General features: G+C 44.7%; 1 pseudogene; it reads right to left on the reverse strand.

Annotated features, from left to right (window-relative positions):
• Positions 1–1,101: 1,101 nt before the first annotated feature.
• LOC143640212 (leucine-rich repeats and immunoglobulin-like domains protein 1) lies at positions 1,102–25,040 on the reverse strand (annotated as a pseudogene).
• Positions 25,041–25,543: the final 503 nt, after the last annotated feature.

A 25,543-nucleotide genomic window follows, 5' to 3' on the forward strand; every position in this document is an offset into this window, starting at 1 on the left:
TGTACAAAAATTTCTATAAATAAATAAATTTGTACACAAAAGTAATACTTCCTCTTTCACATTGCCTCTCAGAAGCAGCAAATTCACATATTTTGTGGAAGTAACATTTATCAGTTAACTGTTGAGGACAAAACAATGGATCAATGATGACCTCTGGAACAATGATGACCTCTGACAAGAACATCTGACATACGTAGCCATTTGGCTAATATCTCCCTTCAGCTTTTTTGGCTAAAGAAATGTACTTTGAGATTTTTTTAAGGACCTTATTTGTTTCAATGTAATTTTCAGTGAATTACACATTGGCACTCACAAGACAGCTACAGGTCTCAAAAGTGCAAACACACCCAGGTCTAGGGCTAAATCTTATGTAGTCCACACCCAGTCCCGTCTATGTGAAGGGGGGGCGTGGATGGGCCTGCTCAGGCTCCTCAGTAGACATGAGCTAGCCCTGGAAGGTGAGAACTTGATCTTTTTTACCCCCAATGTAATATTATATTGGCAGAATTAAAACGTCACTATTGAAAAATCCACAGGTACCAACACCAGCAGCCTTTGCCCAAAAAGCCTCAGCTAACAATCCGGCGACATGGACAAGATGACATTTGCTTTTAAGAAAAAGTGAGCTTCAGAGAAGGGAGAAAGGCCTACCGTCCTAACTCATGGCTTGTGGTGGATTAGCAACCTTCACTTCATCCCTCAAAGAAGCAAGCCTCCAGGGAAAAGCCCCTCTCGGCAAAGACACATTGCAGGAGCCACCAACGCAGGCTAAATGTAACTGCGAAGAGCACACAACACCAAGGACTCCCCGTCCTTCCTAACCCACCAGGAACCCCAGGAAACAAATGTCTTTTTTGTCTCTAAATTCCCACCATGCACTAAGGCACCAGAACTATTCCTAACCCCCCTCCAAGGAAACAGCAACCTGAAGGGAAGGCCAAGGAGGCCTCTGGGAGCTCCGTGCTGCCTGAAGGGCACACAGGGCAGGGCTGAAGGTCTGCGGGGTCCACTTCGCACAGCCTCACTATAGAGTACAGGCAAAGCCCCCTGGGGAAAGAGAAGGCCGTCAGAGCCAAGTTCCAGCATGACCAGATGTGGCAGCTAGTGTAGCTGCCAGGGAGGCCAGGAGGACAGTAAGGGATCACCTTTTCCATCTAGGGACACCGACGGCTTCCTCAAGGATGTCGGCATTCTATTGTTTGCTGGGGTAGAGGGACCTGTCCCGGGTCCCACTGCGAGGATGATGTGGAGAGTCTCCTTGGTCACCCTGGCTGGGATCCTGGCCACACAGTGCACTTGGCTGTGTGCTGTCCCTGCATGTGGGCTGAGAGTGGGGGGCCTGCTCCTTGGAGTAACTGTCCACATCAGCATTGCAGTCACTGCACACGAGAGGGCCACTGGGTTCTGAAGGAGAGATGGGCCAGGTCAGAGCCACCCCCACAGAACAGGCCACCCGCCTGCACCCAAGTGGGGTCCTGCCCCCGGCCTGCAAACGCCCCCTCCCCAAAGACCTTCACAGAAAAGGCTGGGCACATGCCACACCATTAGTGGAGATGGGGTCCTTCTTGCTCACATGCCCCAGATTAAGCTAATCTTGTACTTAGAGACTGTAGTCATGCTACTGTGATCAGCGGCAAAAAAAAAAAAAAAAAAGAAAAAAGAAAAACCCCAACAATTAGGTACCATGCAGGGTTAAGAGTTTTCTGAACAATTAGAAATTTAACCTCAAAACAGCCCTGGTGAACAGATACTAAAACCCCCTATGTTGCTTATTATTCTGGAAAATTCTTGCTCAGGTTTAATGTACCATAAATAGTAACTACGAGACACACTCCTCTAGAATTAAAAGGGCACCAGGCCAGAGCTTCCTGTTTATATACTAAATACCCAATTTAGAGAGTGCTAGATGGAAATGTAGGCATCTCCCCTCTTCATTTAGTGAGTGGGTCAACCCAGATCTTGATTTCAAAAAGACACTACTTTTCCTGGTGGAAGCATCACCTGCCCATCGTAGGTGGACCAGGTGTCCCAGTGGCTTTTTCTGACACTTTCCAGGGCTCTTTACTGTATCTAACACAGAGCTTGGGCTGCCTCTGCATGATGCTGTGGACGTAACCTTTGGAAAGAGGCCCACGTCTCTCAGACACACACCTGCAACAGACTCCCCAGGTTAGAAACTGCAGAGGAGGTCTCAGTGAGTTTGAGGAGCAGGACGGTTGGGGCTGCTGCTGTAGTCTCTCTATCAGTGTGAGTTACTACTGTGCCACCACGAAGCTGGCAATGGGCCTGTTTTCTAGTACCATTTTCCCAGCAAGCACTCTTTGAGCATCTGCAGCCATTTTAGAGGAGCAGCTCTCTCAGGCCTGGCCTTCAGCTCAGCAAGCGCTCACAATCTCCCACCAACTGAAACAGCGCCCCCTGCAGAGAGTTTTCCCTGTGAGTCTGGAATGCAGAGGAGGTCTTGGCACTGCCGCTGCACTCGCATCCCTTGGTACCTTCATGGTGCCAGAGCCCCCACACAGATCCCAAAATCCAGGGATTCTCAAGTCCCTTGTATATAATAACACACCATTTGCACATAACCTGCATACACTGTCCCATGTAAGTCACCCTAGATTAAGCATTGTGACTAGTAAAATGTAACTTTGTGTGCACAGCTATTGGACTGTGTTTTGGGGGAATAATGACAAGGAAAAGAAGGCTGCATGTGCATTACCTTCTCCGCCCTGGATATTTCTAGTGTGTAGAGAATCGAACCCACAGATACCAAGGGCCAACTGTGGAAGCAGGGCTTGGTTTCAGGGCCTGGGGTTTCCCTTCAGCTGTTTCTGACAGTGGTCCTACCTTATCCCAACTGGGAGGCTTGCTGCTAAGCCCAGATGGTGACCTTCTGGGGAGACAGGATGTTGAAACCTCTGCAGAGCTTGCACAGACCAGGACTGAGCTAAACAACAGAGGCCTGGGCCAGCAGCTGCCTCGTTCACCTGATGCTCTCTCCTACCTAACGCCAGACACCTGAATAGGGAGCTAGAGGCCATCTCCACCTACGGAGGACAGTCACCTAGATAGAGCTCCATCTCACTGTGTCAGAGGCCTTACTGTTGCTCTCGATGTGCTTGTTGGCCCAATGGCCACCCTCAGTCCTGATTGAGGTTTCTCACCAGTCAGAAAGGGTCCCCTGAGAAGAGAGGTAGCTTGGAACACCTGGTGGCATAATAGTTTCCTCTTCAAGGAGATAAGACAATGAAATATTCAGGATTGCGGTGACAACAGATGCAGATGCGCATTCACTGTCAGGCCCCGAACAGGATCCCCTGGCAACAGCCATCGAGGCTGCGCAGAGACCAGGAATTGGTGCAGGTAGGAGGCCCTCCCAGACCCGAGTTGAACCTGAGCCCATGTCAAAATCATTTGAGACCACAAAAGAAAGGGAAGAGTGACAGGAAGGGAGACAGAACTAATAAATCCACAGCACTGTGATGCTTCAGGGACAATCCACCTCCGTTTATGAGGAGGACATCAGCAGGAAGTTCTTTTTTTTTTTTTACTTGTCAATAGACCTTTAGTTTATCTATTTATATGCTATGCTGAGGATCAAACCCAGTGCCTCACTCATGCCAGGCAAGTGCACTACCACTGAGCCCCAGCCCCAGCTGCAAGGCAGCTCCATTTCTGGCTCTGCCCTGACTATGAACCCAGTGTCCGCAGGACCAAGGGTTCAGTTCTCCAGAACCACATTCCCAGAGGTCCTGGTGTTCCCAGAGCATGAGAGCTCTTGAAGAGTGTGGACCTGGCTTCTCCTGCCCTGGAAATGAACGGCCACCGTGCTCACCTGTGTTGGTGACACTGTACTCCTCGCTCTTCTTCCTGGTTTGGTAGATGATGCACACCCACACCAGCGACATAAGAACAATGCTGCACACCACGGTAATGGTGAAGATGCCATGGTGGTCCTTCCTGCAGCCAGGCGTGGGCAAGATGCTCAGCTGGCTGTGAGCGGGCTCTGTGCCCAGCGTGTTGGACATCTCGCAGGTGTACTGGCCCGCGTCCTCCACCACCACGTTCTGGACCACCAGCAGCTGGTTGTCGGAGGTGAAGTGGTGCCTGTCGGTGAGGCTCAGGAGGCGGTTCCCCTTGAGCCAGGTGATGCGGGGGGAGGGGCTGCCAGTCACTGCACTGGAGGGCCACCGTCTCCCCCACAGACACCACGAGGTCTTCCAAGGGTACCACCAAGGACAGGGTCTCTGCAAGAGATAAAGAGACAGCACACTCACTCTGGGGCCTCAGTGCTGTGGTCTGCTTGGTTCTCTAGACATGGCATAATCCCACCTGAGGGCTTCCATCAGCGTGGCAAGCTTTTCAGAAGATGGCTGATCTCTGGTCATAAAGGTTCCTATTCCCAAACTGTGCTGTGTCCCTGTTCTTGACTAAGACCACACCCCTCCTGCATGCTCGTTGGTCACCAGTTGCTCAAGGTTCTGGCACTGCACTGGCCTTTAGGGGCCGGCTCTGCCCTCTTCTGCTCTCCTGCCCAGGACCCCATCGCTTGGTCACTCCCACAGTGAATGCCATACAAGATGCGCAGGTTCTTGAGTCCCTTGAAGGCACCTTTGGTGATGTGGCTGATGGAGTTGTGGCTGAGGCGCAGGATGCTCAAACTGCCCAGCTTGGCCAGGCTCTCCTTGTCCAGCCGCGTGAGGTTGTTGAAGGACAGAATCCAGGGGAGATGGAGGGGCACAGGCCATTATCAGGCTTCACAGACTTGCTTACAACAACCCATGGGATCTCCGTGGGCAGGGAGCACCTCACAGTGGATGTGCAGCTAGGTCATCCACCTGGCCTAACAACAGGGATGGCTGTGCAGGTCCCAGTGTGGTTAAACTGTGGGGATGGCACAAGGTCATGCAATACAAAATCTCCCTGCTGGTGTCCAGGCTGGTCCTGATTCAGACTTTTCTTGGCAGAGGCCCGACACCCTGGATAGGCCCCTTGTGGGTCAGATGCTGCCACTACATGCACTGGACAGCAGAGGGCACCATGCATCCCTGCCTGGGACAACCACTGCAGGGCCTCAGCCTCAGGCTGGAGGCTCTGGCCTGAGTGTCACCTACCCTCCCTGTGAGCAGGACAGGACACACCCCAAATCATCCATTTAGCCTGCATGTGAGACTCCAACCCTCCTCCCAGACACCCTTGCATTTCTGACACAACCCTGGCGCTGGTCACTTGGCATACGGGTCACCTCTGGTTGAAAAATGGGAAGTTTGGGCTGGGTCAGGAAGAACAAAAATAGTATCAGTGAAGATTAATGGGTTTTTAAAGGGGGCAGCAGGCAGCCTTCTTTCCCTGCTAGAGAAATAAGTCATGGTGTCTGTCAGTCACAAGACCTGGCAGGAGACCAAAATTATATCCTCACCTGCAATTAAGAAATTTGGCTTAGGGGAGGGGCGGGAAAGCAACCCTCAGCCTGCCTCTGAGGTGACCTGAGAACGGGGCAAGCTTCTAGGACTGGTCAAGGCATGCTGCAGTGACCTCCGGTCCCTCTAAAGGGCACAGCAGACAGCGGTCCATAGCCAGAAAGGGGAGCAGGGAGCTCAAAGCCCCATCAAGGCTCTGGAGCACAGCTTCTCCCAGGAGGTCACACACCCTCTGCTGAGTCACAGAACGGTGGCTCCTCACCCTAGGAACTAGACAGGCTCAGGACTGTGGGACTCAACCTGCCCTGCTTCCCCCAGGGCTCCTGGACTAGGACAACAGAGAACCACGTGTCCCTGGAGTTACCTCATGCGGTCCTCACCTGAGCAAAGAGTGTGCCATCTGATACCACAAGAGGGAGGAAGCAGCACGCTAAAGCACCAGGAGGGGGAATCTAACACCCCAAGTCCAAGGGCAGTGAGTGGGAGGGAGAGGCAGGCTGTTGCATGGCACACGCTCTGACCACTGACCCACAGAGACTGAAACGCCAGGTCAGCAGAGGGATGCTTGTGGGCCCGAGATGCAAGGGACACACAACGGGAGGGAACGGCTAAGGACTCGGGCTGCAAGCGCAGCATGAAGTTCCAGGTCCCTGTGAGTGTGCCTGGCACCCATAACGCTTGCTCACATTAAGTGACGATTTTTCTAGGCCAAGCCTATGAAAAGAGGGAAAGGAGAAAACCCTCCCAAACTCTCCTGAAAAATAAGGAAACCCAACTGGACTAAACTAGAGCATTATGAAACTGAAAATTTCCACCTAGCGAGGACCTGTTCCCCCAACACAAGCAGAGATCTAGAAACGGGTGCAGACATGGGAACATGGCCATGTTCTCCGACCTTTGGCTATGCAGCTCCGGCTGTGCATGCAGGACAGAGAGGGCACCCAGGTTCCCTCTCCAGGGGTCACCACTGTGGCTCTCAGCTTGGGCAACATTGAGCTCAGGTGCCCTCAGGCCCAGCCTGGGTGTCCTGCCTGGGGATCTTCCAAAGGAATGGAGGGTGGGGGGACACTGTGAGCCTCCATGCACATCCACCTCCTCCACCAGGCACGACAGGTAAAGGAAAGAGCCAGGTCCCTGGGGAAGCTGACTGAGGTGCAAGCGCTGAGGACACACAGATTCTTCCAGTCAGCGGGTCGCCATTGCTCTATTCATGATCCCAGTGTGGTTCAAACACACTGTTTCTCTCTCTCTCTCTCTCTCTCTCTCTCTCTCTCTCTCTCTCTCTCTCTCGTACCGGGGCTTGAACCCAGGGGTGCTCTACCACTGAGCAACATTGCCAGCTTCTTTTTTTTTTTTTGAAATAGGTCCCACTAATTTGTTGAGGCTGGCCTCAAACTTGTGATACTCCTGCCTTGGCCTCCCAGGTCACTGGCATTAAAGGTGTGCCACACCATGGCCCAGAGGCCTAAGGTACCATCACTCTGCAAGAAGCTACAGTGAGAAGGGTTCTTTAGGTTGCCCTTCCCAGACAAAGCCCTTGACTTCAGGAGCTTTTTCCACACCCAAGAAATCCCTGGGGACAGAGGCTCTTCATGGGGACCGACAGGCTACACCTCTGTTATTTCAAAAATAGGAGGTAGGAAGGGCCTGGAGCTCAAAGACCTGACATTCCTGCTTTGGGCCTGGCTGGCCTGAACATCTATCCTTCTTTCTGCCAGAACAGGGCCACCGGCCTGCCTGCCTCTGAGCTGCCTTTGCCCCCGAGGCCTACACCCCTTCTTAGTCCACTGCTCTCTGCCATCGCAGTGGATGCGTGAGATGGAGTTGTGGCCAAGGTGCAGCTGGTGCAGGGCCGTGAGGCCAAAGAGGGAGCCGCTGTTCACTTCCACCAGGCTGTTGTGCTCGAGGTGTCTGCAATGACAGTGCCCGGGGTCAAAGGGGTCCGACCTTTACCCAATACACGGAGTGTGCCTGGTCAGCGCTCCGATCAGACAGGGCGGTCACACTGAGGGTGTAAGAGCACATGGGAAGCATGGAGACCCCCTGGTGTGCATACACATGGCTGAGAGAAGACGGGCAGACCCCAGTGGAGGATCTCCAGGCCAAGACATACTCAGAAAGTTCGGAAGGGCAGGGGATGTTAGCCATAAGTCACTTTCAGCTAAGTCAAAGTGAACCAGGCAGATGAGTGGGCAGAGGAGCTCTCAGCAAGGGCAAAGCCAGGAGAGGAACAGAGAGAGAAGGAGAAAAGGGAGGCAGCCCTTATCCTCATCCAACTGAAAAAATCCACTGTGCCAAGAGACATGGCATTAGCTCTGGGGTCCAATGACTGTATGATTTTTGTTTTTCTGGTACCCAGGATTGAACCCAGGAGTGCTTAACCACTGAGCCCCAGTCCCAGCCCTACTTATATTTTTTATTTACAGACAGGGTCTCACTGAGTTGCTTAGGGCTTTGCTAAGTTGCTGAGGCTGGCTTTGAACTCACGATCCTCCTGCCTCAGCCTCCTGAGATGCTGGAATTACAGGTGTGTGCCACTACTCCCAGCTCCATGACTACAAGATTTAAATCTTGATTTTGCTATTTTGATGGCTTAATGAGTCTGAACACCTGCGAAATGGAAATATCCAGAAGAATCCACCTCATGGTGCTGTATGGAGAGGGAATAGAGAATGTACCTCGGGGTTGTGGGCAGTGTGACGATCTGGCTCCCAACATGCTCATTAAGTATGCACAGCAGGTCCCTGACTTACAGTATTCCAACTTGTGATGTCCATACTCTATGAAGGTGTGAGACTGACACACATTCTGCAGAAACTCCGCTTTGAATTCCGAATCTAGATCTTTCCTAACTGGTACAATCCTTTCTCAATGCTGGGAGTGGCAGAGAGATGGCTCCCCCTCAGCCCTGTGGTACCCAGAGGAAACAACTGACACTCTACCATGTGTTGTGCTACAAGCTAGGATGCCCTGGGGACTAGGAATTAAGTGTATTTTCAACTTATGACATCCTCAGCTCACAGTGGGCATCTCAGGATATGAACCCACTGAATGAAGAGCATTCATGTGCCATTCCCTCACTTCTCAGAGTCCTCACCAATGACAGCTCTGCCTAGACACCTGGTTTCTCTCATGGAAGTTACCGATGCACATTTTGCTCTTTTTTTGGTACCAGGGATTGAACTCAGGGGTGGTTAACCACTGAGCCACACCCCCACCCTTTTTTATATTTGATTTAGAGACAGGGTCTCGCTGAACTGCTTAGGATCTTGATAAGTTGCTGAGGCTGGTCTCAAACTTGCAATCCTCCTGCCTCAGCCTCCTGAGCCACTGGGATTACAGGCACACACCACCATGACTGGCCCTAATTTGTATAAATTTGTTCCACATAAAAATGAAATGGTAGAGCCTCACACTGTTTTCTTCTGAAAATTCTCTTAATCCTCAGACCATCATCAACTTAGAACTTCAGATTCTAAATGACAGACTTGAGGAAGGAAGAGTGTTCTGGAATATGCACCACAGAGCTCCAGCCCAGCTGAAGTGGCAAAGGAGCAGAAGCCACTAGCATCCTGGTCATGCAAAGCAGAGATACTTCTGCACAGTACACTCTGGGGCCTGGACCTAAGCTTCTGGGCTTGGTTTCAGTTATAAAGACAAGTAGTGAAGGAAAGAAGTGGGTAAAGATACTGGTGAAGATGTGCCAACTTGGAAGTAACCACCCGCAAACCTGAAAAGAGGAAAACCAAGAGGAAATGCTGAGACCCAACTGTCTTCTGGGAGAAGAACGGGAATGGGGAGGGAGGGGGAGAGAGGGGACGGATGATGGTACTATGTGATTCATTCACGCAGAGGCATCACCTCTAATGAAAAGTAAACAAATTAAATGTTGAAGGACAGCAGATTACATTCTTCTGCTTTTTTTTTTTGATGTTGCCTTTGTTTCTGGCAGGCCTCAGCTCCACTATTGGACACATCTGGCCGAAGAGAATGTTCTCTTGATAAAAGCTGCACATCTGCACCAAGTGCCTTGATGAGCTGACAAGACATAAATAAATCTCCTGTGATGAACTATATTTTGGGTCCACCTACACATCAAGGAAGACTGTCAAACCCAAAATGGGGAGAGAAGGAGCTTTCTGTGGAGTGTGGGAATGGAGAGGATGTGGGGAAGGATCTGTTCTGCAGCGAGGAAGTGGGGGTGGGAGGAAGCCCAGGAATGGGGATCCTTCCTGCAACACCTGTTCTGATTCAAAAACCTCCTCCAAGAGATGTTGCTATTCTGCTGTGGAAACACGAACAGATATGGTTGAGTCTGCAGAGACACTGAGTTGGGACCACAGGAAGACTCAAATGACAGGTGGCCTTCTGGGTGCGATGGCACAGGACTGTCATCAAGGCAGCTCAGGAGGCTGAGACAGGAGGATCTCAAGTTCAAAGCCAGCCTCAGGAAAAGTGAGGTGCTGAGCAACTCAGTGAGACCCTGTCTCTAAATAAAATACAAAATAGGGCTGGGGATGGGGCTCAGGGGTTGAGTGCCTCCCCAAGTTCAATCCTGGTACCAAAATAAAAAAACAGAAAGAAAAAGGAAAGGTGGCCTGCTCTCCACCTAGTGCTCAGCTGAATGGACACACACAGGCTGCCCCACTCCCCACAGAGGCAGGGTGCAGAGGCCACGGCCTCACCCTTGGGCTGGAGCCCTGCCAGGGCCCGCCCACATTTACAGCACATGCATATTGAACAGGCCCCAGAAAGCGCCATCCATCAGCTTGCTGATGTTGTTTTTCTGGAGCTTCAGCACCTCCAAGCTGTCCACGCCCTGGAACGTGAGGCCATGGATCAACCGAATCTGATTCCAATTGAGGTCCCTGAATAGAAGAAGCCCACAGGGTCAGAGCCTCCCTGTGCACATTACACACACACACACACACACACACACACACACACACACACACCCCTGCCGAGTTTCCCAGCCAGAGAGCCAGCGGGTATCTAATGCAAAAACATTTGCAGTCAGAGCATCTGATGGGATCTCCATATATGGGGCAAGTGCAGCAGGGGACCCCCCATGAAGCACACACATTCAGCTGCTGGCTCTAGTACTAGAGAGCCTCGGGGGACTGAAAGGACTCTGGGTGGCCTGGAGGGGCAGGGAAAGACACATGGAGCTAATGGGAAAGCCCTGGTTTCCCCCAACTATTTCTGGAGCATCTCGTGACCCAACCTCCTCAGCATCATGGAGACCTTCTCCGCAGACAGCCCAGGATCCACACCCCACTGAGCCTCAACAACTGTTCTAGTCAATTTAAACCAAATTTCCACTACTGGCTTGTTTTCTTGACATTTATTCTTCCAATAATAAAAAGAAGTCAAAAATCAATCAATCAATCAATCAATCAAGAGCCAAGCATGGTAGCACAGGGTTATAATCCCAGTGGCGTGGGAGGATTGTGAGTTCAGAGCCAGCCTCAGCAACTCAGCAAGGCCCTAAGCAACTCAATGAGACTCTGTCTCTAAATAAAATACAAAATACAGCTGGGGAGGTAGCTCAGTGGTTGAGTGCCCCTGAGTTCAATCCCCGGTACCCAAAAAAAAAAAAAAAAAAAAAAAAAAGCGAGAGACCATCATACATCAACCACCTTGTAAGATTTAGGAGATAAAAATTGCCATCTCCTGCTTACCGCCTTTAGCCATGCTAACTTCCTGCCAAATTCAAGAAATGTCGAGGATGCCATCAAGCCTGAGGTACTTATTTTACGGGTACCTTTAAAAACAACACTAAAACCTCTGAGATAAATAAACAGAATGCATGAAGCCTAAGCACTAGCCACGCCAGCTAACCAGCAGGATTCCTCATGTCATCGAGGAGGACACTAGCATAAACCTGCACGTCCATACTCAGTGGACCTCATCCCTGCAAGATGAGGTGGCCCACCGGCCCCAGACCCAGCTCCAATCTGCTTTTACTAGGTGTTGTCATAGGGGCATTAATTACAGTTCATGCAGAACTTTACTGGGGGCAAGGTGGGGGGTGGGAAGTAGGGGTTGCATTTGGTGCTAGGTCCTTGGGGAAGTTTGGTGACCATAAAAATTGGGCTATAACCTTAGTTAAAGTGCTGGTTTCTGTACTCACAGTTGTGTCAGCCTGGGTAACTTGAATGCTTTTATAGAAAGCTGGGTGATCCTGTTTTTGCTCAGGCAAACAGTTAGCAGCGACCGTGATAGGCCATCGAATGCTCCTGACTCCAGGGATCCAATGCGATTGCTGGCCAGGTTGCTGGAACGAGTCAGGAGAGAAAATGTCACAGCTGTAGGAGGCCTTCCTCGTTCTGTTACACACACCAGACCCATCTGGATCTGAGCTGGGAAAACACGCTAAGACACACCCAGAGGGACAGGTTTCCTGAGGAGATGTCTATTATCACAAGGCTTCAGAGCCTGCCCTGACTCCCAGATGGGGAAGCACTGCAGGTGGCAAGACTGTCCAAGGTCAACCTCCACTCAGCCCAGAGCACACAGCACCTGTGGCTAGTGGGCCCAAGAGGGCGGGAGTGACCATCAGACACCTCCACCCCCAGCCCTCCTGCAAACCTGCCAACCTCAGGCCACACCTGGTCCGCCACCCAAGGCGCACAAGAAAAGCAGTACACAAAGCACAAAGTCAGCTTAGAGGCCAGGTCAGATTCCATTCCATGATTTGGGGAAACAGTCTTTAATCCTGAAGTGGGTCTCATTTTTGGACTTACATAATAAGTAGGTATAAGCCAATTCCTTTAAATGATTTTAAATACCCGAAAGAAACCCTCTAGTTAAAGAGACTTGAGCCAAGTTCTTTAGAGAGCAAGCCATACCATGCCTGTAATCCCAGTAGCTCAGGAGGCTGAGGCAGGAGGATTGAGAGTTCAAAGCCAGCCTCATCAAAAGCGAGGCCCTAAGCAGCTCAGTGAGACCCTATCTCTAAATAAAATACAAAATAGGGCTGGGGATGGGGCTCAGTGGTTAAGCGTCCCTGGTTCAATCCCCGGTACCCCCGCCCCTGCCAAAAAAAGACAAGCAATACTTTTTCAGGGCCATCTACTTTGACCGTACTGAGCAGACGGACTGCAGTGTATAACACAGACAGGTGTGTCACACTGTGTGAAAGCATAGCAAGCAGTGGAAAAGAAAAGGGAAAAAATAAAGGAAATAAAATAAATCAGTATTCCTATGAGAAGTTACCCCTCAACACCCTTCTTACTGCTTTTCCTAGACAAAATTTTGGTGTTTTTTTTTTAAACAAAACAACAACAACAACAAAAAACAAAAACAACAACAACAACAAAAACAGCACCTAAGTGAAAAGGAGAAAGCCCAGAGAATCTTCTACCCTGGGGGGAAGGAACAAGGCTCCTCTGGGTTCTTTATCAGGCAGAGCCCCAGCACAGGGCACATGAGGATTCTCTACAAACTGTTTGTTCTTGACATTCCAGATTAGAGAATAACAGCCTCTGGGAAGAAGATAGAGCAGCCACAAGCTGCCAAAAGAGAAAGTCCCTCCTGCTTTCTTGCAGGGACAGAAGGTTAGTGTAATTCCATTTTGCAGTTGGTGGTTTCTTGGTTCAGAGCAAGGGAGTGTTGGGCGGCAGCTGGACACCTCAGGACAGGCTCCACTTGAGGTTAACAAAGTCCAAGTCCTCCTGTTCCTGATTTCGGCACCTTGATGCAGCCTGAGAACAACTTGGAAAATCTAGGGGCCAAAGTTTATCTTCCCTGAAGAGATGGGTCATGACCACCTCTAAACAGGACTCGCAAATGAGCTCCAAAATGACTCTGAAACAGTGATGACAAAGCGAATGTAAACTCACTCAGATTTGGAAATGTCTCTTCAGATTCTTCCCCAGAGCAACACTTTCCTACCCACAGGCCGTGGGTGCTGCAGGTTTTATCATTTTTACTCCTGTCTACCATCCACATCGCAGGTAAGATGGGGCCCGAACACAGGTAAGAGACACCTCAGCACAGTCCTGAGAACCCACAGAACCAGGAGCCGCCTTCCCAGACAGATCCCATGAGCTGTGTGATCACTGTGGGACGCTAGGAAGAAAGAGCCTGGAGAGTATGCAAAGCACTCTCCCTGCACAGTGGGCCTCTAAGCTCCCCTGAGCCTTCTCTCCAAGCTCTGCTGGGAAGCAGCCCAGTAAATGGGAGTAAAAGCAGGCTTTGTTGTCAGGGCAGACCTCAGAGTCTTGAACTCTTTTGTCTGAGGGGTGAGCTCCCTGGACAGGCAAGTCCACCTCTCCCTGCCAAAGGTGTCCATCTTGGGTGTAACACAGACGAATACTATGGGACTGGAAATGTTCCATCAGTGGGCATCAGAGGCCAATCCCTCCCGTCTTGTACCATCCCCAGAGCTGAAAAATTGTTATGGTTTGGATGTGAGGTATCCCCCAAAACTCACGTGTGAGATGGTGCAAGAAGGTCCAGAGGAAAAATGACTGGGTTGTGACAGCCTTAACCCAACCAGTGAATGAACCCCCTGATGGGATTAACTGGGTGGTGGCTGGAGGCAGGTGGGTGTGGCTGGAGGAGGGGGCATGGGGGCATGGCTTTGGGTCTCTATTTGTCTTTGGAGAGTGGAGTCTCTCTCTGCTTCCTGATCACCATGTGAGCTGCTTCCCTCCACCACACTCTTCCTCCATGACCTCCTGCCTCCCCTTGAGCCCTGAGGAATGGAGCCTGCTGTCTATGAATGGAGATCTCTGAACCTGTCAGCCCCCAAATAAACTTTTCCTCCTCTACAATTTTCTGGTCGGGTTTTTTCAGTCACACAGTAGTGAAAAAGCTGACCAAAGCAGAAGTGAAATATGCAGACTGTGTACAGACCTGGGTAATGGAGAGGCCTCCAGTTGACCTAGAAGCAGAGGGACAGCCCCAGCCACAGAAGCACTTATAGCTCTCTTATGTACATTCCAGGGGGAAAGCAGGTGCTCCAAATTTCCATGATATTATTCGAACTCAGATCCAACACTTCCAAGGAAAGGTAGGCCTTCAGCTGGCTCCCGTTCACACTGCGGATCCTGTTGTGCTGCCTGAAACACACAAGTGGAGGTGACTTGGGCATTTCTTTTTGCAGAGTAACTACAAGAGCAAGGCATAGTGGTGGACGCCTGTAATCCCAGTGGCTCAGGAGGCTGAGGCAGGAGGAACTTAAGTTCAAAGCCAGCCTCAGCTTATTGAGGCCCTAAACAACTCAGTGAGACCCTGTGTCTAAATCAAATATAAAAAAGTATAAGAATTCTCTTTCCTATTTTACTAGTTGTTTCACTCTTTCATAACATGACCCTCTAGTGACATTCAAAATGAGCTTTCCTGTTGTTCTTCCCATCCATGATCAACTGCTGGCTTCAGAGAGCATGCTGGATTTTCTCATATGGGACAAGCTGTTTAAAAAAGTATGGGAAAGAACATAAGGGTGATCTCTAAGTACACAATTATGGCATTACCTGCATCTACCTATATACCCACCATAAAGGATGTACCAGTGCAATTGGGCAGCTCCAAACCAATAACCTTCTGCAATCTTCAGGACCCAGTCCACTGCCATGATTTAAAAGGCTTGTAGGCACCAGCCTAGGTTTAGTCATATGGCTGTGTGCAGTATTGGGGATTAAACCCAGGGCCTCATGCATGCTAGGAAAGTGCTACACCACTGAGCCACATCCTCAGACCTCTCTGGGTCAGTTTGATCCAACTTCACAAATCACTACGTACTTTCACAAAACACTACTGACACCTCCCATGTGCCAGGCCTGGAGACATACAGGAGATTAAACACACACACACAACACACACACACACACACACACACACACACACACACACACACACATACAGATAAAATCATGGTAATCTGCCGCAGTCTGGCTGCAGCAAAATAACTGGGGGGGGGGGCTGGGGATATGGCTCAAGCAGTAGCACGCTCACCTGGCATGCGTGCGGCCCAGGTTCCATCCTCAGCACCACATACAAACAAAGATGTTGTATCCGCCAATAACTAAAAAATAAATATTAAAATTCTCTCTGTCTCCCTCTCTCTCCCCTCTCTCACTCTCTCTCTTTAAAAAAAAATAACTGGGGGGTGACGAACAACTTCTGTACATTGATACAGCAGGAGTGGGAGCTGTTTATTGTAGGACAAGAGCGGTATATATACATTCCACACAGCTTATGTTAATTAGCATAAACTAGATACAGCAGTCAACCAATAAGGAATCTCCACACGTAATGGCTCCCTGGCATTACTTCACAAACCACTCCCTCTGGCAAAATGCCAGGCACCATCTTGACTTGTTTACAGACCCTAACAGTAATCTTCATACACTGCTGGTGGGACTGCAAATTGGTGCAACCACTCTGGAAAGCAGTATGGAGATTCCTCAGAAAACTTGGAATGGAACCACCATTTGACCCAGTTACCCCACTCCTCAGCATAATACCCAAAGGACCTAAAATCAGCATACTACAATGACACAGTCACATCAATGTAAACAGCTCAATTCACAAAAGCCCAGCTATAGAACCAACCTATAGGCCCTTCAACAGATGAATGGATAAAGATAATGTGTTATATATACACAATGGAATATTACTCAGCCTTAAAGAAGAATGAAATGATGGCATTTGCTGGTAAATGGGGGGAAATGGAGATTATCATCCTAAGTGAATGAAACATGCCAATTCCAAAAAAACCAAAGGCTGAATGTTCTTTCTGATATGCAGGTGCTAATTCAAAATGGCGGGTGAGTAGGGAAGAATAGAGGTATATAATAGAGGAAGAATAGAGGCAGAGGGGAGCAAAGGGAAGGGAGAGTGTTTTGGGGGTAGGAAGAATAGTATAAGGAATGGGACATTATTACCCTGTGTGCATACATAATTATATGACTGGTATGATTCCACATCATGTACAACCAGAAGATGTTATATTCCATTTATGTTGGATATTTCAAAAAGCGTTCTACTGTCATGTATAACTAATTAGAACAAATTTTAAAAAATAAAATCCTGGCACTCTGCAAAGGGAGAGAGGAGCTCACTGCAGGGTCTCACTGGAATCAAATCCCCTGCAGCTCTAATGGCATTGTTCCTCAGTTTTCTAATCTAAACGATGGAGCCGAAACTTGTCATTTCTGGATTATGGGCAACCCAACTTAAAACCATGCTAAAGGGGTAGCAGACATTAAGGAAAGTGCTCCAAGGGTGTCCTGCCCACCTAGGAAGGCACTGTCCACTATGAATTATTTGCATCTTTAACCCTCGAGGTCTCTGGCAAACCCCAAATCTAACCAACGGACCAGCAGTCATTAATCAGGACAAAAGTAACTAATGCTGAGTGAGGTGGGGCCATGGGCCTGTTGTGAACATGGCTGTGCCTCACAGATTCAAACTGGGACAGGAGATGCATGAGAATCTGCTTGGTTTCCAGGTGCAGTGTGCCTGTCATCCCAGTGGCTCTGAAGGCTGAAGCAGGAGGATCGCAGGGTCAAAGCCAGCCTCAGCAACTTAGTGAGGCCCTGAGCAACTCAGTGAGACTCTGTCTCTAAATAAAACACAACATAGGGCGGATGGGGCTCAGTGGTTGAGTGCCCCTGAGTTCAATCTCTGGTACCCACCCTCCTCTCCCCACCTTAAAAAAGAATCTGCAGGGTGGCAGTGCTGTCCTCAGGGTTCCAGGCACACACTTCTGCCAGGTTGAGAAAAGAGGGGCAGCTGTCCAGCCGATCGGAGCCAGGAAGCCAGCTGTCCCTTACCAACTGGCATCTCCTTTATACCAACCCTTGAACATTGGTTCCAACAAGGCAGGAATGAGGACCTCTTTCCCAGAAGTTTGGGGGCCTCCCTTGGCTCTTTTTGTTGTTGGTGGTGTTGGCTTTTCTTTTCACAAGTCTCCCAGGCCCTAAATTCAAAACTAGATTTACAAGGGCCCAACTCTGCTGACAGGGGGTGCCTCCTTCCAATGAAAGGACCCTTCCCCCCACCTCCCCTCCTCACCCCCCCTCAACAAGCTACTTCCTTTGAGGTCTGTATTCAGTACTTTAATAAACATAGCCTCTTACAGTTTTCAGACTCCCAAAGCAAAAGAACAGAAAACCTTTTAGATAGAAACAAAAGTCAGTTTGACTTGCTTCATCTTAAACACTTAGCAAAGACAGTCAAAGCCAAAAAACAGCTATTCCTGGGCATTTTAAATAAAATAATAGTTAAATGTAACTTCCATAAATAAGTAAACTGGAGGCTTCAAAAGAGATTCTCAGACAGAAATGCCTGATAACTATCAAAAGGAACTGCCAGAGTAGTTTTTAGTTCAAGGCCTTTATTTCTAACCTACACAGGTAGGCTTAATGTTTGCTAGTATGGTTATCCAGCCCTAAGTAACAGAATTAAATATTTCTCTATTAGACACAGAGGTCATACTAGTAAAAAGATTTTGCAAGATCAGATGACATTAAGTTATTAAACTGTATCTTAAGGAAAAGGACATCTGTAACCCTAAAAGTTAAATGTTGTTTTTACATCCCTGACAATTCTGGCAATGTGACAAATACCCTTAAAGATTTACATGCTCAGACAGAAGCCATGTCCTCATCAAATTTCTCATGAAAACAATATCTTAGCTCCTGGTTCTTGGTACTTCCTGGTGGAAAACATTGTTATTCTTTGTCTTTGCCATCATACTCATTGGCATATTCCTGTGCTATGGGATTTATTGCTGCATCAATCTGGTTCCAGTACTAATTAATTCTTGTTTCTCTTACAGACCACCCATCACTCAAATGGCCTTCCAGTCTATTACTTCTCAATCAAACTTCTATCATGGACCACTCGATAGACCCAATTTTTAAAGGGGGACTCCAAACTGCTTGCCCCACACCATCACTTTTCAGCCTGAAGAAGCCAGAAAGATCTTCTTCGCCCCCTTCATTACAGCAGTAAGGAGTTCCCAAATTAGAGGGGGGAATGAAGCCAGATTTAAAATTAGGTAGTCAGTGTAGTTAGGTAAATCGGGTCTAATATCGAGTGAAATCTAAAATGAAGGCCATGCTGGGAATGACTCAGGGAAAACACAGGACAACTCATGAAATGTTAATGAAGTCCCAAAAAGGCCCTAGGCTAAAGTCCACCTCAAAGAAATGTTAATGGAGCTCAGGAAACAGCCCCCAATAGATTTGGAGATATCCCATCCTAGAAAAGTGATAAGCCCACCCGTGCCCCACCCCTCGAGCCTCCAACCTACATTCTGTCACCAAAACTATAAAAAGGGGAAACAACTGCACTTCCATGGATTCCACCTCTTGGGTTCCCTTCTTCCTCTGGGAGAAGTCTTTTCTGCTGTCCTTTAATAAACTTTTAATTTCTATTCTGAAAAAAAAAAGACTGCAGGCCAAACCCCTAGTGAAAGACTCTGATGGTCATTAGGATTCACAATTATAAGGACTTGTGTCACTGTTACTTTTAATATCTGCTCAATTTCCCACAAAAGATGTTTTACTCCTTCTCAGATCAACTAACTCATTCATCTCAGAAGCTGAGCAAAGATAGATTTTTATCTTATCCTTTAAACTTTTTTTTTAAAGACTCCCTTAGCCAGCAAGAGTGAGGGCATGCTGCTAAACTGTCTCACCTACTTTTATCATACTGTATCCACTTTAGGGATCCAATTTATGTGGTTAACAAAACTTTCAACAAATTCATTTCATCCTCACAACAATTATACAATGGGGAGATCAACTTAATCTTCATTTTACAACTTGGGAGACTGAAGAACAAAAATATCCCATAACTTATATAAAGTGGCATGCCAATAGTGGCACAGAATGGATCTGAACAGTCTTGCTTCAGTAGCAGGATTTTTCCAACCTCAATAGACACACAATTCAGTTAGCAATCTTATTAAATTCAGATTCAGACTCAGTACTTCTGGTTAGGGGAAAACAACATTCTGAGTTTTAACAATCACACCTGTGATACAGATGTTGCTAGTCTGAAGATCACCCTTTAATTAGCAAAATTCTAATCTACACTGGACAATAGTGAGAGATATGGCAACCATCAGAAACACAGTTTATCCTCAGAAAATTACTCTTATGTGCAAATTGCAAACTTCTGATTTAGAACTTAGGTTACTTCTTTTTCTTTCTTTTAAAAAGGGAAATTAACAAAATTTGCAAGTATTATAGTATTTACAAGTATTATAGTAGCTGATTTCAGGTTTTGATAGTCAACATATGATTAACATAAACTTGAAACTGTAATATCTACCCCCCATAAGGCCTTCCCCTCATCCAAAAACGATTTACAGATTTACAATTACTCTTGAATATAATCTTTAACATAGATTCAGTCCAAATCCATTAATATTTATGAGTACATGTTTGTACCCTCTATACAGGAAAAGAAATTCAAGATTAACTTAGAAATCCAACACCTTTCTAAACTTTTGCTGTTTACACAAGTGCTGACCATAAGTGAAGGAAGCACATCCTTTGATAAATAGAACGTAAATGTCAACACATTACTAAACAACTCTCATCCATAACTTTCTGTAAAACAAAGGGATGTTCATAATAATTTCCCTTCATGCTTACTGGTGAATTGATTTTTATACCCTAATCTAAAATATAGAATGTAAAAAGTATAAACATAAACCAAAAAACATATATTATTTCCCTGTGTTTAAAATGCATTGGCCCACAGGTCTTCAATACTTAAAACCTAAAATACCATCAAATCATTAGAAATTAATTGTCTATCAACCTTTTTTACTAAAAGAAAAAGAAGTATTCCTATTGACATATAATCAAACACTTTTAAAGTCATGCATTTGACAATGATATCTACCCAAAGGCCATCCTGGATGTGTATATTAGACCTAATTATGTAACTAAAGAATAACTTATTAATTAAAACAAAAGATGGGATTTAAGACAAATCTCCCTAGTACAAGTAATTCTGGTTTTCCTATATCTCACTCAACATATTCCTGAATGTACCCAGATACACTTAACATTTCTTCCCTGAGGGATAATTAACACTGTCACATACTTTGACAAGTTTATACACACACACACACACACACACACACACACACACACACACACACACCTTACCAAAAGCCATAATTAAATAATCGTACCTGGAAGTAGCAAGTATAAGGTTTCAAAGGTCTCATGCAATATTAACCCACAAATTCTAAATGTACTTATGATTGTGGAATACCATTTTTAATTACAACATAAATTAAGAAATCTAAATAATACAACTACCATACAGCTAAAATTCTCATTTATGCAGCTATGAGTTAAAAGAAATATAATACCATAATTTCTTGCATTTTCTGGCATAAAAGTAAAAACACAATACAAATTTAGGCTATTCTATCAATATTACAAGAACTAAACCTTCACCCCAGAAGAATCCAATGACACACAAAAGCATCTGCATTGTTTTACATATCCAAAAATGTCTCTCCCCAAAGTAGTAATAAACAACTTCTAATTTCCTAAGAAACTTGTATTTTACATTTGTTTTTTCCTGACTCACTTACACAGCCACAAAGAAACTCAGATATTACAGAAGTTAAAAGATGTCCTTTTCAATAGCTAACAGCCACCAAAGACTGTGACAAAAGAAAATAGAGATAAGTATTCCATGTTACTGTGTACAAGCAAGCCCAAAGTTTTACTGCTTCACTAGTTAAATCACTAAATGTTAAGAATTATTACATGAACTTAAATTAAATCTGGTATATAAAGATAAAAATATGTGATAAGTGAAAATTACTTTCTATTTCACAGAAAGATTCTCCTCCATCTAAAATAATCCTGTGACCTTGTGGAAACAGTCCTGGGTTAAACACTTAAAGCACATTTCTTTACCAAATTCACCAGTACATTACTGCTCTGAGAGCATTCAATTCAACATCTACTATGTTCTCTAGATGTATATTCATACACTGGTTTAAGCCATTTGCAGAAAATCAACATAAACCCTTAAGAACGTTTGAACTGACATGCAACTTTAGGACATGTGAGTTTTAAATTGAAAGATCTTTACATCTTTCATAATGGAAATTATCAGAATATACTCTGAAAGTTAAGTGATTCTTCCACAGAGCAAATTTAACTTGCCCTCCTAAATGGTACAGATTTGACACACCATTTAGAAGGCTAAAAGAAATACTGATTTACTTCTTCTCTAAAGCAATACTGTTCAACAAAATTATAATGCAAGTTACACATGTAATTTTGAATTTTCTAATAACTATGCTAAAATGATAAAAATACAATTTTTAAAACATTTACTAAACATGCCAAATATTATTTCAACATGTAATAAATATCTTTAAAATATTTATTCTTTTACAAATTGTACTAAGTTTTCAAAATCCAGTATGCATTTTACACTTACAGCATATCACATTTTCAACTAACCACAACATCCTGATCCATAGTCAGAATGTGGCTAGTGGCTACACTATTGAGCAGTATACTTTTTAAGTAATATTTTGAGATCTGACATACCACTCTGTTTATAATTAGTTCACATTCATGTCTCCTTTTTAAACTGAAATGGCTGTGACTACAAATATAAGCAAAACTATTAATTCACTGGATAAATCAGGATCAGATCCCCTTTTCTGGGGATCTGGTTAACACACACAAGGTAGTAAATGGATTATTCCTTATTATGTCTCAGGTAGACTTCAGAGATGGTGCTGATCAACAAGAGCAAACACAATTTGTAGCCAAAACACAGGTTAAACACCAAAACATTTTTATATCAAATCATAACACTGCCTTAATTATAGCATCCCTTCCCTTCTCATTCTTGAGCACATACTTCTATGCAATTTATTTATAATATTGCTCTCTAAATTTGATAAATTTTGTCAACCATACAGTCACCATTCAAAAATAAACAGAACGCTATATAAGACACAAATTAAAAAAATCAACCAGCTACTTTTAATACAATTTGTCAACCAATCTTAAAATCTGAGTTCCACTGAATTTGATTCTTCTCACAATTTCAATTAATTTACTGCTAAGAAATTTCCCAAGTCATTAGGATATTTGCTTAAAATGTAAACAATTCCAACAATGTGCTTTCTAGAAAATAACAACTACAACCATAGCTTAGCACATAAAATTTGTCCTTTAGGCAAGTTATTGAATAAATCCAACAGATACAACTATACTCCTGTTTAATGCTTCTACATTTTGTAACACCATATTCAACAATTTCTAAATTTGGAAAATCAATTCAGATTGCACACAAGCACTAATTTTAAAACTTAAAACCTTACATGTTTCTACAAAATACTTGTGAATAAATATATTCCACAGAAAAACAACAGAAAAATCAACACCACTCAAACAAATCTCAGCAGGAAGCACAAGATCACTATATTCATAAGTACAGAATATATGATACATGCTAAGAGTATTTTTCTCCTAATTTAATTTAATTCACCTAGGCAATTATTGTTTAAAGCACTTGCAAAGCTTTAAGGAAGCAAACATAGCTAGCTAGCCTCTTCTACTGCACATACATATAAGGATAATACATTCATCTCCTGATATTATTCCGCAATTTAGAAATCAAAACAACAAAATTTGTTTCTTACCTGAAGTTAGGAGAGGATTAAGGGTTATTTCAGCCAGATCCTTCTGAATTCCGTTAGTAAAATGGGAACAGACAAAAAGGATTTGAGACAGTCTACAGAATAACCAGAAAATCAGAATGCCTTCTACCATCATGCAGGTAAATGCAAGGCTGGTTTTGCCTTCAGTAATGCTAACATGGCTACTTCCTCTTTGTTCTCAGAGGCATAACCCAAACTCCTTAACAGAAAATTGCAGCTTTTTTCTCACTCGCTACTGTAAATAGGTAAGTCACTTACACCTGATTTGAGAAAGTCCTCCACTACTACTAAACAAAAGGATATAAAATCTATTTTAAAACTCTTTTTACCAAAGAAATTCTCTTTTCAAGCTTATATGCAAATGAGGCAAAATGGAAGGAAGAAAAGCACTAGAATATTTTTGACAATGACTTCAATCCACTTTTATTGTGGTAAAAATTAGAAAGCTATTGCAAAAGCACATTAATAGTTTTATCAATATTTATCTGTTTAAAAAAAGTTTAAAATTTACAAATACCTTTACCAATGAAAAACTTCCAAGGACTATTTTAGCAATCTTACTTAACCATTTATTTTCTCTGATCTTAGGTTCAGCACGTAAATTTAAATTTCATACTCTTGGAGGAAAGAGGGCCTTGAGGTAAGGGGAAAAAGAGCATTTTTCCGATTTTCTTGAAATTTACAATGTTTTCAAAAGTTGTTTAATGTTCTTTCCACAAGATTACAACACACTGAGAAGAATTTTAAATTATTTCAAGGACTGTTGCTATTCAATATAATATTCTCAAGTTCATTAGTGTTTGATTAACGGTGCAATGAAGGTGAAAATATATAGAAAAATAAGAACATGAATCACTATAAAATGCAATAATTGATCAGTTTTTATATTCTTTCTTTTAGTTGTGATCAATGAAAAACAACAAATCATCAACATTAAGTAATGCTATAGGTGTATTTTATGTTTGATACAAGAGTTCTACTCAATACAACCACTATCACTGATGGAGTCCCATTGATGGATTTTTTTGCCATCATAGAAAATAAAAGTCAGCAGGAAACAAATAATCTTTCACTTACAACCAATAAAATGTTTTTTCCTGCTGTTGATTTTCACTACTATGTCAAGAACATCCACGAGTTTTAAAGATGTGCAAAGTTTTAACAGCAAAGTGACACCTGAGATTGTTAATGGCTACTTTTCAGTTTCATTTGTTCTCACAAGAACAAGGAGGGATAACTATAACTACAAAAAAATTATACTTATTATGCAGGATTTAAAGACTTGTTTGTAAAACTAAGCAAATTTAAAATCTGCTTTCAAAAAATGCCAAGGCCTGACATTCAACATTTTTTAGCAAATATAAACGTTTTTGATCATTTCCTTTGATGAAAAGTGACACATTTCCTTTTATGAACCTGCCACCACAGATGCCTGGACTGACACCCAGGTGGACACGTGCTAATTTCACTCAAGAGTATAACTCACAAAAGGAAACATCCCCAATGTACCATCTAATTCAGTTTCACACATTTTCCTTGCCAACTCCTTAAACTGTCAGGATGAGAATTCAGTCTCTAGGACTCTTACTGAAATTATCAAAGTACAGAATAAGTTTGCTTAGAAGCATAATTTTAGTGAGGACATTTTCATGCTCCCTAAAGGATGACAATTCATTCAAGTACAAATAAAATTGGTCATGAAGTATTTCTGGAGTATTGTTCTTGATGTAAAAATAAAAGCATCCAATTGCTTGGAAGACAACCTGACAATGTTACCTTTTAGCATTAGTGGATAACTTAGCAGTGGTTTTGCTAGAGAGTGTGGTGCTCTTCTTCCGATGGGTGGCAGAAGGTTCTTTCTTCATGATCTTCAGGCTCTGGAGCAGCAGGGTCTTGCTGGTCCAAATCTGAACTACCACTGCTGGTACTGGGGCTGTCATCATCATCGGACATTTGCTTATCACTGGCCATCTTCATGAAGTTATCACTTGGAAAACTTTTTTAAAGAGAAAAGGGAAGAAATGTTAATCCTAGAAATCAATCAACAGCTTTTCCTTATCTTAATATCATTCCCAAATTGTATCTTTATAAAAAGGCTTCAAAAGTGTTCGAATTTATGAAAATGTTACTGGAGATAGGATGAGTTTTACAATGCCAGCTCTCAGGGATTGTCCGAAATCACCCACTCACATTTTTTTCCATTCCTTGGATAATCTATCAATTGTCTACTTTCTCAGAAGGCATGAAAAAGATTTGCCGGGGAACTTAAGGCAAGGAGTATTAACAACATATGACACACTGTAAATAACAGATTCTTATTAAAAATGTTAAAAAGTCACTACAGGTCTAAATATTCACAGACTGACATGGGTCAGAGCTACCAAATTCCCTTTCCCAGAGGAAAACATTCCCTGTTAACTGCTCATATGCTTATTTAAGGTGAACA

This window comes from Callospermophilus lateralis, unplaced genomic scaffold, assembly GCF_048772815.1.
Source record: "Callospermophilus lateralis isolate mCalLat2 unplaced genomic scaffold, mCalLat2.hap1 Scaffold_137, whole genome shotgun sequence".
Classification (NCBI taxonomy): Eukaryota; Metazoa; Chordata; class Mammalia; order Rodentia; family Sciuridae; genus Callospermophilus; species Callospermophilus lateralis.